The 13,733-nt window shown below is 42.2% G+C and overlaps 1 protein-coding gene and 1 pseudogene across 1 annotated transcript in view; both read right to left on the reverse strand.

Moving 5' to 3' along the window:
- LOC134288081 (uncharacterized) overlaps window positions 1–13,733 on the reverse strand; it is a 401,563-nt gene that overhangs the window by 268,214 nt on the left and 119,616 nt on the right. The gene's annotated exons all lie outside the window — the stretch shown is intronic.
- On the reverse strand, window positions 2,687–7,962 carry LOC115254324 (uncharacterized; annotated as a pseudogene).

The raw sequence follows: 13,733 nt of genomic DNA on the forward strand, positions 1-13,733 counted from the left end.
GGTCGGAAGAAAACAACAAACGGCCCGCCAAAGTCGGGAGAGTAGGCCTTGAGGCGGGGGGACGTTGTAGGTGTATTATTGGCGTCCATTGCAGAAACGCCAGATTGAGGGGTGGCAAAGGGGTTCACGTTGATAACATTTTGTTGACTCGGAGTGCCCGATGCCAACAGCAAAGCTTCATTGAGGGGATATGACGTACTCCCGGCATCGTCATCATCACCCATTGCGGCTAGCAACCGCCGCCACGGGGCACACGCTCAAGAAAAAACAACGATCACGAAGATCAAAACCGAATCAAACACTAACACAAAATATCAACACAACAACAAGGGGTAACGGTGTACTTAACTTTGTTGCGCTGCGCTAGCTAGCGCCGACGGGTTGTCGGCTGATGTTGGCCGGACACGTGCGGGAGAAAAGATACCACCGATGATCGCGTGACGTCGACGCGACGGCCGGCCCGCACTGCGGTGGTGGTGATAACGAACGATAATATTCTCTCTGCTCTCACTGCTGCTGGGTTGGTGTTGGTCGAAGACTGCTTACTCACACGATGACCGGGCACTCACCAACTCGATCCAAGCGTGCGCTTGATGGCGCCGCTCGAAGGGCGAAGAAAATGCCGGAACACGTGGTCGGTTTTATGCACGAAAACTGCACTATGCGATGAACGCCGACTTCGTCAATGAAATAAAACTTCCAAGCGTGGCTTGGGATAAGCACTGTACTGCCGTAATTCTGCAAAGTGACGTAAGCGCCATTTAAAATTTAGATATTTTCGGGTATATTATATATAATATCAGGGGAAAGAATAACACTGTGGTATTTCTGCTGTATTAGAATGCAAGATCTAGTCGTAATCTATCATCTATGGAAAGAAACCTAGAGGATAAGTAAGAGTTTTATGCATCATAACTAAAAAATGGGCCAAAACTATCAATGTCGTTTACGTAACTTTGCAGAATTGCGGCAGTGCACTTTTTTGAAATACTTTCACCTCGAAAAAACTACTTCAAACTTGATAAAAACGAGGAGAATCGCGAACGCACGGAACTATCGACTGTCTCGCGCTGTAGCTCGACAAGGAATGAGTAATATATCTTTATTGACTTTCAATTTAAACGAAACCTATCAAGAAAATGCTTATTATTACAAAACAGAGGAAATGATTGCCATGTTGCTGTTGCTTGGCATAAACCTGCTGATGTGGTCCGTCGGTGGGTCCGTCCACTTGGTGACATCGGTGGCTGCCGGGCTTCCCGCATAGAAATTTACCGTACCTAAAACGGTTCGAAAATTAACATTACCATTATTTTTGTTGTCACCTATTTATCATACATTCCACGTATGGTATGTTCGTTATGGTAAAACGATATTGCAGTAATTGAATGATATTGTTACAACATCAATTAATGTCCATTTACTGTTCGAAATTATCCCACTGTGGAGAGACTTTTCAGAACATTACTGGTACCATAGATGATGATGTCTATCCACTTCGTCTGGTTCGTCTGGCAGCACAGCATTCCGCGGTGATCGGTAGCCATGTTTGTTTTCGTTAGTTCATTGGAATTTGTTTGTAAAGTGTTTTCTTTTAAATTCGATCTAATTTACCAGTTTAACGATTTAGAGCACAAATAATATTAAACAAGGATGCGTGGTTCAACAATCTTTTGTGGAGGTAAGTGTTTCATCTTGGGTTTTCATCATTTTTCAGCGCTCCAACAAGAACGGATAACTAACCGCTTATATTTCTTTCAGAGGTGAGCTGAAGGAAGATTCCAAGCAGGAGAAATTAGATCATGCAGGGATGCTCAGCCTGAGCAAGGATCCATGACCAAAGATACCAACGACAGTTTGAAACATGGTATTCAAGAGCAACGCACCCAAACAACACTCCAGACGACATCCCATAGGAGATTCCGAAGCAAGGCAGTGTCTTTTATGATGAATCTTTCCAGTAATAAATTGTATCTGTGAACTAAATCGGTATGAAGAAAATAAATCTTAATTGATTATTATTCAGTTAATTGAGTGTGGTTGTTTATTTTTTGAAATTAAATAAATTTCAAATTGATACCAAACCCCGAACGCACGCTCTATCCGAAACGGTTAAAATATATTGAAACCATAGCTCGTACTATCTCGTGGCCGATGCATGAACCAAACTGGCTATGTTTTCGTTACAGTTGGTCAACAAAATTCCTATGGAGAAATCGAGATTTTGAAACGGTAAACATTCTCAACGACCCGTTTCTCATATGGTCGCATCTCTGAAAACTGTAATCAATATGGTCGAAACTTTATCCTAGTACAGTCCGTCTATGGTTTCTCAAACCATATCCATTATTGTTTTAGGTGGAACATAAACAGTTGTGTATATGGTTCGATTACGGTTTTGATTTATGCGGGTGTTGACTTGGCTAGGTGCATCCGTTCTACTTCTGGGTGCTAGGGGCAGAACTGCTGATGCTTGCGGCTTGCGGGCTCGAGGTTGAACGGGCTGGCATCGCCGTCGTCGTCATCGGTGTTGTCGTTGTTGTTGTTGCCATGAGCATCGGTGTGAAGGCGATGCTTTTCATGGGGAATGTCCAGGAGGGTTCGATCTTAACTACTCCCCCTTTTGGAGACGAATCGTCCCGATTCGTTGGGTTGACCTCGGTTCTGCATGGTTGGTCTCTCGGGTTCACGTTGGACTCCGTGGATGAGATTTTTGTTTTCGTGAAAGAGATATTTGATTTCGTCTCTTGACTATCCATAGAAGGCCTGCAAAAATACTTAAAAGGAAACAGAGAGTTGACATGCTTAGCGAGGTGTATGTCTGAATTTTATGCTGTTTTGCTATTGTTTCCAGCTGGTGCCTATTTCTGATATGGATTTCATCAATATTTGGTTGGGTCTCCAGGGTCCGTTGGTTGATGTGCAAACCATCCAATGACATTACCAATGCAGGTACCATTCTATAGACTCTGCATTACTGTACTTTGTACCGTTTATCATAACAGAACAATTGTGGAACTCTATTAGATACGTTCCAGATAAGTTCCTTCTGGTCAAACCACAGTTCGAATCGATCCCTATGTTTCGTACATCTGTGATTACAATGTGGTTGTCTGTAATCCTTTTTACTACGCGAGGTTGCTGGTACTTAGTGAAGGTGCAGTTACCGGATAGCCCTTTCAGTTGTTTGGAATAACACGAGTCTCCGGTGATGTCTACTAGTTTGTCGAGACTGCAGAGTTTGGTTACTCCGATCCTTCGGCATTTCTCTTTGGTGAAGTAGGTTTTGTTACCATTATGCAAAGCAACATTGGCTGGAAGTTTCAAAGTCTTGTTTGAAACTAAAAGAAATTCAACGTAAGTTGTGTTATCTATTCTGGGGATTGAAATCTTGTATTATTATAGAACGCCGACAAATCTAAAAACTCGAAAATCTGTTCTATGCTAGTCGGTCTGATATGGTGTCAGGCCATTCGGCCGAAGGTCATTAGGCCGAAGGCCATTCGGCCGAAGGTCATTAGGCCGAATGGTCATTAGGCCGAATGGTCATTAGGCCGAATGGTCATTAGGCCGAATGGTCATTAGGCCGAATGGTAATTAGGCCGAATGGTCATCAGGCCGCATGGTCATTGGGTCTTCTTCTTGCCGTTACGTCCCCACTGAGACAAAGCCTGCTTCTCAGCTTATTAACTGAGAGCTTCCTCTGCAAATGACCATTTTGCATGTGTGTATCGTGTGACAGGCACGAAGATACTTTATTGATGCTGAATCTACTGATATTTTACCCATGAATTTTTCCTTCTTTTAAATATAGGCTGTTCTTTCTAGTATCATTGCTGAAATAGTTTTTGGCGCTGAAACTGCTGATATTCAATTCATAAATTTTTCCTTCTTTAAAACATAGGCTATTCTTTCTAGTTCCATTGTTAAACTAGTTTTTGTCAAAAATTGTTGGAAAAGGTAAAAACAACGGCTAACTTTCAATTCGTCCTGATGACCATTCGGCCTAATGACCATTCGGCCTAATGACCATTCGGCCTAATGACCATTCGGCCAAATGACCTTCGGCCTAATGGCCTTCGGCCTAATGACCTTCGGCCTAATGACCCAGCATCGTCTGATATGTAACCCACCATTTTGAGGTTACAAGCAAACCCCTTGGTTCTTGGGCCAATTTAGTTCAGACCAATTAAAAATGTACTGAAATGTAAATATTTGGGTATTGCACTAATACTGTGGTAAATGTCCATACATAAAGTAAATGTTTATGTTCCGTATTTATATGTTTGAATTACATTTATTCCATGTATGGTAGTTTAAGGGTGTAAATAAACAATTGTACTAAAAAAAAATGATGGAGTATGTGTCCCAATTTGTAAATATATTTATAAGAAAATTGTTTGTTTACTTCCTGGTTGATGTTTGAAATCGATTAAATTACTTATTTTCAACTTTATTTATTCAAAAAAAATATATATAAATTTATTTATTTACACAATTATTTACAATCATTTATTTACATAGCTATTTGTATTAATTCTCACTTATTATATTAATTGGTTTTGTTCCCAAATTAATACATTCGGAAAGCAAGCGCTTTGGATAAGAAATTGTACAGATTTTGCATGCAATCTAGTTAAATTATAAAATCACTATAGAAAAAAAAAAGTTTAAATTTAAAATTAAATCAACACCAACCAAAACCCCTCAATTGTACTAAAAACTAAACGCACCGAGAAACGCAACGTTTGTTCACCGGAATAATGAAGTGGAAGGCGATGGGCAAATTTTTACTAGAAAGGAGGAATAATATAAAAGGCCAGATGGAAATAGAGAAGGCCTCTTAGTTTTTGCACCGGTCCAGAGGAGTGAAGGAAAGTGACAGTGACACCCGCGAATTTGCTCGTCAATTTGGCAGTTCGTTGTTCCGTTAGTTTGTAAAAGTTCAATGAAACAGTTATTGAAACTTACAAACTAAATTAATAAAAATGTTAGTGACATTAAGTGATTTTAAACAAATCAACAGCTAAAACACCACTATATATTAAAATCACTAAAAGTTAAAATGTGTACGGACCTATGCTTGGCTGCACCACAACGGTCAGAAGAAATAAGTGTAAACCCCACGATGAAGAAGTTGAACGTTAAATTCTGGTCGAGCTAAGCCGGCTAGGTCAATATCGTACAGAAGAATATTTCCAAGCGAGTGTGGTGCGAACAATTGGCCTAAAAATAAAGTGAAACGTGGTCCGAGCTGACGGTGTGAAATTATGCAGAGAGAAGAACGAGGATAAGCACATTGAAACTGGTGTTCTGTAAAGTCTGTTGCGTCAGCTCTGGGGTGACTCGCTCGGAAATGACCACTGTGTAAAGTGCGCGCGCGAACTTGTACCGCTCCCTGGACCTATGAAACATTGGCCAACCGTTACTTTTCGGCCTAGTGTCACTAGTGAATCCCTTGCTTGAAGTGGGATCGAAGAAATCGAGTGCCCCTCGGCACCATCAAGCGAAGACAAGCCCCTTTGCCCGCCTGCTGACGACCAAGCCCTCGCCCGCCGCCATTGTCCACTCCGTCGTCCCAAGATCACTCCTGCAACCGGTATGCTGCATGTCGACCACCGCGTGTTCATCGATCGGCCGCAACGAGAGAGTAGTAAGAGAGAAGAATTAACCAAAAATGAACCAACAGGTATGATTTATGTATTGTGTACACTCTAAATATAATTCTCTCGAATGGTCCGCTATTAAAAGCTAAATGTTTTTGGTTTTAAATAAATTTTTGTATTTGTTTGCTTTGTCTGAACTAAATTGCCTAGTGTTGATTAATTTGAATATTACATTCCGTTTTGATAAATGTCGTTGCAAGCTTGTTTTCCGTTTAAATAACTTTTGTAAAATCCATAGCCCAAAAACCAAACGGAAAGTGAGAAATTAACCAATCTTTCCTAGGAATCTGACCGCATTCAAACGACCCTAATCTTGACTATCGTTAAAAGAGGCTCATGTCATGCCCACCCCAGACGGGCACCGAGGCTGGACCAGTGACCAGGGGCTTAGCGAGGGGTCCCTCTGACCCCGAGAGATTCACCGATAGTCACAATTGGCGCCCAACAAAAAAAAAGCGAATTTTCATAAGAAATTTCCTTTTCTAGTCGGTTCCGGGGAGAGATTGCCATTAATTTCATTTAACGTCAATTCACGCGTGGTCATCAGGTAGATTTAATTCAGAATCGAGGTTTGCCGAAAGATTCGCAAAAAGGATTTGAGAAAAACTTTTGCGGATGATGATAAAAGCATAGGATGACACTGTCTGTTAATTTGTCGAAAATGATCAGAAACCTAGAATTAGTTCGTTAAAATTACCTGAAATAATTCCGCCAGTTGCTAAGCTATAAATAGGAACAAATCATATTTTTTGTGCTAGTTAAATTTGTTGGTTTTCTATTTCTTTTCGTTTCTTAGAATAGTTTTATTAATGTTTCATTATTAGTTTTTTTAAATAATTTCTCATATTAAAATACAAAAATGGCGGTATCGCAACTAACATACGACCAAGCTAGTTCTCTCCTCATTCAGTGGTATCATTGCATGAGAGTTGATTTTTTGAATGAAGAAGAACTCCACGGAGAATTAACTGCACGGAATGTCATTATTACTCGCGACATGGATCTAGCTCGAAAACGAAAATTCCTGAGAGATCGTTTGAAAGCTAAGGGTGAGGGGAAAAACACAGAACCGTTGTATATTCCGAAGAAAGATTTCGAAATTTGTTCCAAACAATGTTCTGAGTTGAGAGGTCTTTTGGAAGTAGAGAAGGATGAGCAGCAAAAATCGGTTTTGCAACATCGTTTGATTCACTACGGTGCACAGATCCTGTTAACGGAATCGAGGGGTTCACCCAACCTGCACGGTTTCATGCAAAGTTTGGTAGTTGATATTGTAGGAGATTTGGAACAGTTCTTGGCTCCCCCTTTACAGGAGATAATCACCGAACCGCAGAATGCAGGAGATATAATACCAATTGATAACAGGGTCCAGGTCGGAAACTATAGTATGCAACAAAATCAAGGAGATAATGCAGAAGCAGGTCAAACTGGCCCTGGAGCGTCAACCCGAATGTTAAATTTCAGCCAAAGTGAACTGGATTGGATTCATGCACTCGAAGCACGGCTAGTCGGCCTAGAGCAGGAGTTATTCGTGCGCAATGCTGGGGTCGATGCAGCTGTCCAAACGGATCCTTTTGATGTCCACCTATGTGATTCCCTCCCGAGTCGAAACCCAGAGTCTCAGTAAGAATACAATAGCTTTTCCCATCATTTTACCCACAATCCGTTTCACTCTGCAAGTAGTTACCGTAATTTTCCTTACGTCAACCGGTTTGAACCGAATGCTTTATCAGATCCGCTCCCCACAGTGGCAGCCCTGAACCAACTTTCTCAACAGGCTTCACAAAATCAAACATGCACAATACCACCCCTGCATTCAAACTCAAACCGACTCCCATTTCAAAATTCCATTTCCATTCATAATCCACTTTCGACTAGAAACCCTCAGACGTTTCCAAACCAGTATTCTACTGCACAGTTACCGCCTCCTTACCATCCTCGTCATACTCTACCGGTATCCAAATGGAATATCACCAAGTACACAGCTAATCGCGTTCGGTAATTTTTACCGAAATCTCAACCGCTGAGCGTTCGGTAATGGATTTTTAACGAAATTCTGTAAAAAAATAACAAATTTCGGTAAAATGTCATCGTTTATCTGTCAAACTCTAACGAACTTCGGTAAAAGTTGCTACCTTTACCGATTTTTTCCTGTAAATCAAACATAACGGTTGAGATTTCGGTAAAACATTACCGAAGTCGGTGATTTTTTCTAACTGTGTACAGTGGAGATGACCAGGGGTTGAGGCTGAACGAGTTTCTTGAATTAGTTCAAGCTCTCTCACTGGCCGAACATGTTTCTAGCCGTGAATTATTTGAGTCTGCAGTTCATCTTTTCACGGGATCTGCCCTGAAGTGGTATATGACCCAGCGTTCTACAGGACGGTTGATTAATTGGGAACATCTGGTGTTTGAGCTGCGTCGAACTTACATGCACCCGGATCTGGATGCTTTAATAAAGATGAAGATCTACCAAAGACGACAACAGAGACAGGAATCTTTTCAAATTTCGAATTTTACTTCGAAATGGAAAAGCTGTTCCGAAGCATGTGCGAGCAAATCCCAGACCAGGAAAAAGTACAGATACTCCAACAGAACATGAGAGTAGACTACAGACGTCAAATGACCTTCATCCCGATACTTAATCTGGAGACACTCATAGCAGCAGGACAGAAATTAGATGCGCTGAACTTCTCAGCCTATAACAAGGTGTTTGGGACGGAGAAATCCGTCCAAGCGGTCGGGCCTCAAGGTAACCACAATCGAAGTCAACCGAAACCAGCGCTTCTTCCTCCTCCGCAGCAGAAGCGTCCACTAGGTTCGTACAATAATCGGACCGGCAGCCAGAACAGTAATACTCCTATTCGTACTGGCCAGCCTAGTAATTCCACTCCGAGTTCCACGTCTGGTAACCAAAGTAACCAAAAACCCCAGTTGGCTCAAAATTCCCCAAGAAAGGCTGAGCCAAACGCCCCAGTTCCAGGCCCATCAGGAACTTCACCTCGTCCGCAGCTCACTTTAGAACAGGTTGTTAGCGGGCACAAGCCTCCGCATCCCAATTCGTGCTTCAATTGTGGGACCGCTGGACATCACTTCGCGATGTGTCGTCAACCCCGTCGTTTATTCTGTGACAAATGTGGACTTCATGGTTTTCCGTCGAATTTCTGCCCATATTGTCTAAAAAACGGCCCTCGGGTGGACGAAAATCGCCGTTCACAGAACCCGACAGCGTAACTAATTCCACAATACTTCAAACCCCTCCATCCTTCTGGGAGCCTACTTCTGTAGATGTCTATAAGCAATCCGATGAAATCTGCCTCATAAATTACCCCGTCCCGGATGACAACCGGCCATACGTTGCCATAAAAGTATATGGTTTGCCCATAAGAGCCCTTTTGGATAGTGGGAGTAACTACACTGTCATCAGCGAAAAAGTTTTTGCTCAATTAAAACCGAAGAAACTTCATCGTCCTCCCTCGAACATCTCTTTACAGTCGGCTAGTGGTGACCAGCTTACTATCCTAGGCCAGACTTACCTTCCGATTCGGTTCCACGATAGGATTAAAATTGTCCCGACCCTTGTTATCCAAAATCTTACACTCGACTGTATATGTGGTATGGATTTTTGGAATAAATTCCAAATCCAACCTACTGTCTTAGAGAGTGTGGTTAACACAGGGAATATGGCATGTATCGATCCGTCGATGCCTGGAACGATTCTGTCGGTTGAGGAGCGCCGAAGAATTGAGGACATCAAGCAACTATTCCTTCCTGCAAAACCAGGAACGCTGACGATCACTCCTCTAATTCAACATCGAATAGTTGTAGGCGAGGAGTGGAAGGATAAACCCCCTGTAAGGCAATTTCCTTACGTTATGTCCCCGAAGACACAGGAATTGGTGGCGGGAGAGCTACAGAGATTACTCGATGTGGGAATCATAGAACGCAGCAGCTCAGACTGATCCTTGAACTGCGTACCCGTCGTGAAGCCCACAAAGGTGAGACTCTGTTTAGACGCGCGCAAAATCAACGAGAGGACTGTGCGTGATGCGTACCCTTTGCCCCATCCTGGCCGAATTTTGGGACAGCTTCCGAGAGCTAAATATCTAACAACAATTGATTTGTCCGAAGCCTTCTTACAAGTGGGCCTCGAACCAAACTCTCGAAAGTATACGGCATTCAGTGTGCAGGGCAAAGGGTTGTTCCAGTACACCAGAATGCCTTTCGGGTTGGTCAATAGTCCAGCAACCTTGGCCAGATTAATGGATGTCGTGTTAGGCCATGGTGTACTGGAACCAAACGTTTTCGTGTACCTTGACGATATCGTCATCGTCACGGAAACGATTGAGCATCACGCAGAGCTTCTCGTTGAAGTTGCGCGCCGCCTAAAAGAGGCAAACCTAAGTATAAACTTGGAGAAATCCAAGTTTGGAGTCAATGAAATCCCCTTCCTAGGATGTCTTCTGAGCACCAACGGCCTCCGTGCCAATCCGGAGAAAATCAGGCCAATTGTGGAATACGAAAGGCCAAACACGGTCACCAAGCTCAGAAGATTCCTAGGAATGGTGAATTATTATCGCAGGTTCATTTCAAACTTCAGTGGTATAACGTCAGCTCTAACTGACCTCCTAAAAACCAACTCCAAGGTTTTACGTTGGAATGAAGGTGCCGAAAAGGCCTTCTGTGACCTTAAGGAATGCCTCGTCTCCTCACCAATTCTCGGCAGTCCAGATTTTACCCGTGAATTTGTGATACAGACTGATGCGAGTGATGTTGCCGTGGCCGGCGTGCTAACTCAACATCAAGATGACGGGGAACGTGTGATCTCCTACTTTTCTCACAAGTTAACGACGCCCCAGAAAAATTATCACGCCGCAGAGAAGGAGACCCTGGCGGCCCTTCTAGCAATTGAGGCCTTCCGAGGATATGTTGAAGGATATCATTTTACCCTTGTCACTGATTCGTCGGCCCTCACCCATATTCTCAGCAGTAAATGGAAGGTCGGATCAAGATGCAGTAGATGGGCCCTTGACTTTCAACAGCACGACGTGACGGTGGTACATCGAAAAGGAAAGGAGAACGTTGTCCCCGATGCACTGTCACGGAGTGTCGCTACGGTTCACGACTCTTCTACTGCGTCCTGGTACACTTCCATGCAGAAGAAAGTGTCAGAAAACCCAGATCACTTCATTGATTTCAGGGTAGAAGATGGTCGTTTGAAGAAATTCGTCGCTACCCAGAATGAGCTCTGTGATTCTCGCTTCGAATGGAAGCTTATTCCGTTGCCTCTTCAAATTCCCACCATACTAGAGGAAAATCACAACTCGGTTTTTCACCCTGGATACGACAAAACCCTCGCCCGTGTCCGTCAGAGGTATTACTGGCCTCGTATGGCCACCGAGATCCGCCGATACTGTCAAAAATGCGTGACATGCAAGGAAGTTAAACCAGCATCCGTTCCAGTAGCTCCCGAGATGGGGAGAATGCGGTTGGCCACGCGCCCATGGCAAATTGTATCTGTCTATTTCGTCGGTCCTCTTCCTCGCAGCCGGCGCGGAAACCAGAATCTTCTGGTAGTTGCTGACTATTTTTCTAAATGGGTCATGATTCAGCCTGTGAGAAGTATCGGAAGTTCAAGCCTGTGTTCTATTTTGAAGGACCAATGGTTTCTCCGAAACTCTGCCCCAGAGATTATCATCACAGATAATGCGAGTTGTTTTCTTTCTAAGGAGTTCAAAGAACTTTTGGATAGATTCAAAATAGTACACTGGTTGAACTCACGATACCACTCACAGGCTAATCCCGTAGAAAGGGTGAATCGGACTATTAACGCGGCCATAAGGACTTACGTAAAGGAGGATCAGCGACAGTGGGACACGAAAGTTCCTGAAATCGAGATGGTCCTCAATACAAGTGTTCACTCGTCGACCGGTTTTGCGCCGTTTTTCGTCACGCGTGGGCACGAACTGTCGGAGACGGGAACGGATCACCATTTAGCGAGACATGAAAAAGAACTTTCTCAAGAAGAGCGGGATGAACGGAAGAAACAAATGCTCTCCAAGGTCTACGACGTCGTCTGCCAAAACCTCGCAAAGGCTCACCAAACATCGAACACAGCATATAATCTTCGCCACCGAAAGTTCGCCAAGTCTCTCGTGCCTGGGCAGCTGGTATACCGTCGGAATATAAAGGTTTCAAGCGCCGCTGAACATTACAACGCCAAGTACGGGCGTCAGTTTCTTCCATGTCGAATTAAATCGAAACACGGAACGTCTTCTTATGAACTCGAAGATCTCACGGGCAAAAATCTAGGAATTTGGCCCGCGGTTCACTTGAAGCCAGGATAAACAAACACGATCGCCGTTAAGTTCATTTTATTCATTCCCCTCATCGTAATCAAACCACTGTGTCGCGAGTCCAGCTTTCTCTTCATCATGACCAACCTCCCATAAACATAGGAAACCTAAAAAGATACAAAAACATAACTAGATTAGTTAAAAGAAGCATCTACTTACCTGAAAACACCTCAGCATTCAATGAAAGTAACATCAAAGAGCAGCATAAACAACGCTTTGACGTTTTTTTTAACAGTCGCGAGAAGTAACTGACAGATCAGAAACATGAAGCAGTCGATTTTAGAGCTGTGCGGTCGATATTAGTTGGTTCGCAGCCAGTTTGAAATACTGCATAATGGTTTCAAGCAGTGGTTCTCAAATTCATTCTCTCGGTTAGCGAGAGAGACTTAATGGAGAAAAGCTGTATTGGAACGTTAATACACCATTGATTATTTTCACGTTTCTCAGCGAAATGAGACACGTAGAAAAATAGTAATCATAACCAGGGTACCCGAATTAATAATAAACTTTTAGTAAGTAAAATGAAATAGAATGAATGATTGTATGAGTGAACTGAGAGTGAATGAGGGGGTGTAGTGAATGTGATGAATAATTGAGCAAAGATGCGTGAGCCTATAATTCTGATCCAAGCAAAACGGCTTGTGAAAAAATATATATATATATAAAGAGTTGTTGACCAATAATTTGAACTCTTAAATAAATAATAGCAACTATAGGATTAAGATAGGTGAAAGTAAACGACATTTTCTAGTTTCTGATCATCGTCCATAATTAAAGCGACAGTTGAAGGCGATTTGTTCTGACGCACTTAGAAAAGTTTAATCATTGAAGCTTTGGGAATCAATAGAATAATCCCGCCTATGAAACAAGTCTTCCCGATTTTGACATCGACAAAAAAAAACATTTCGTTTTTATTTTTACCCCGATTGAGGGAGGATTGTAACCCACCATTTTGAGGTTACAAGCAAACCCCTTGGTTCTTGGGCCAATTTAGTTCAGACCAATTAAAAATGTACTGAAATGTAAATATTTGCATATTCCACTAATACTGTGGTAAATGTCCATACATAAAGTAAATGTTTATGTTCCGTATTTATATGTTTGAATTACATTTATTCCATGTATGGTAGTTTAAAGGTGTACATAAACAATTGTACTAAAAAAAAAAAAGATGCAGTATGTGTCCCAATTTGTAAATATATTTATAAGAAAATTGTTTGTTTACTTCCTGGTTGGTGTTTGGAGTCGATTAAATTACTTATTTACAACTTTATTTATTCAAAAAAAAATATATATAAATTTATTTATTTACACAATTATTTACAATCATTTATTTACATAGCTATTTGTATTAATTTTCACTTATTATATTACCGTATTACCCCTTTGGTTCGACACGTTTTAATATGACACTTTTTAATTCGTACCCCGCTTATTCGACACATGTCCAATTAAAAAGTGTTCAAATGTCACAGCGATGTACACTGTAAATGCAAAACAGTTTGATATTGCGATTATACTCACACCCGCAGCAGCTCCTCTTGCAGCCGCTAATTCCGGAAGTTCTGAGTTGGTGCTATTCGACACCCAATCCGCATGGAGACCAACCGGAATGAACTTGAGATGGCAACAATCGTAGAAAGATCAAGCTTTTAATTCACACCACCGTAATATCTCTTCAAATTATGTTTCATAACAAGCCCGGAAATCA

The sequence above is a fragment of the Aedes albopictus genome, chromosome 2 (genome assembly GCF_035046485.1).
Source record: "Aedes albopictus strain Foshan chromosome 2, AalbF5, whole genome shotgun sequence".
Classification (NCBI taxonomy): domain Eukaryota; kingdom Metazoa; phylum Arthropoda; class Insecta; order Diptera; family Culicidae; genus Aedes; species Aedes albopictus.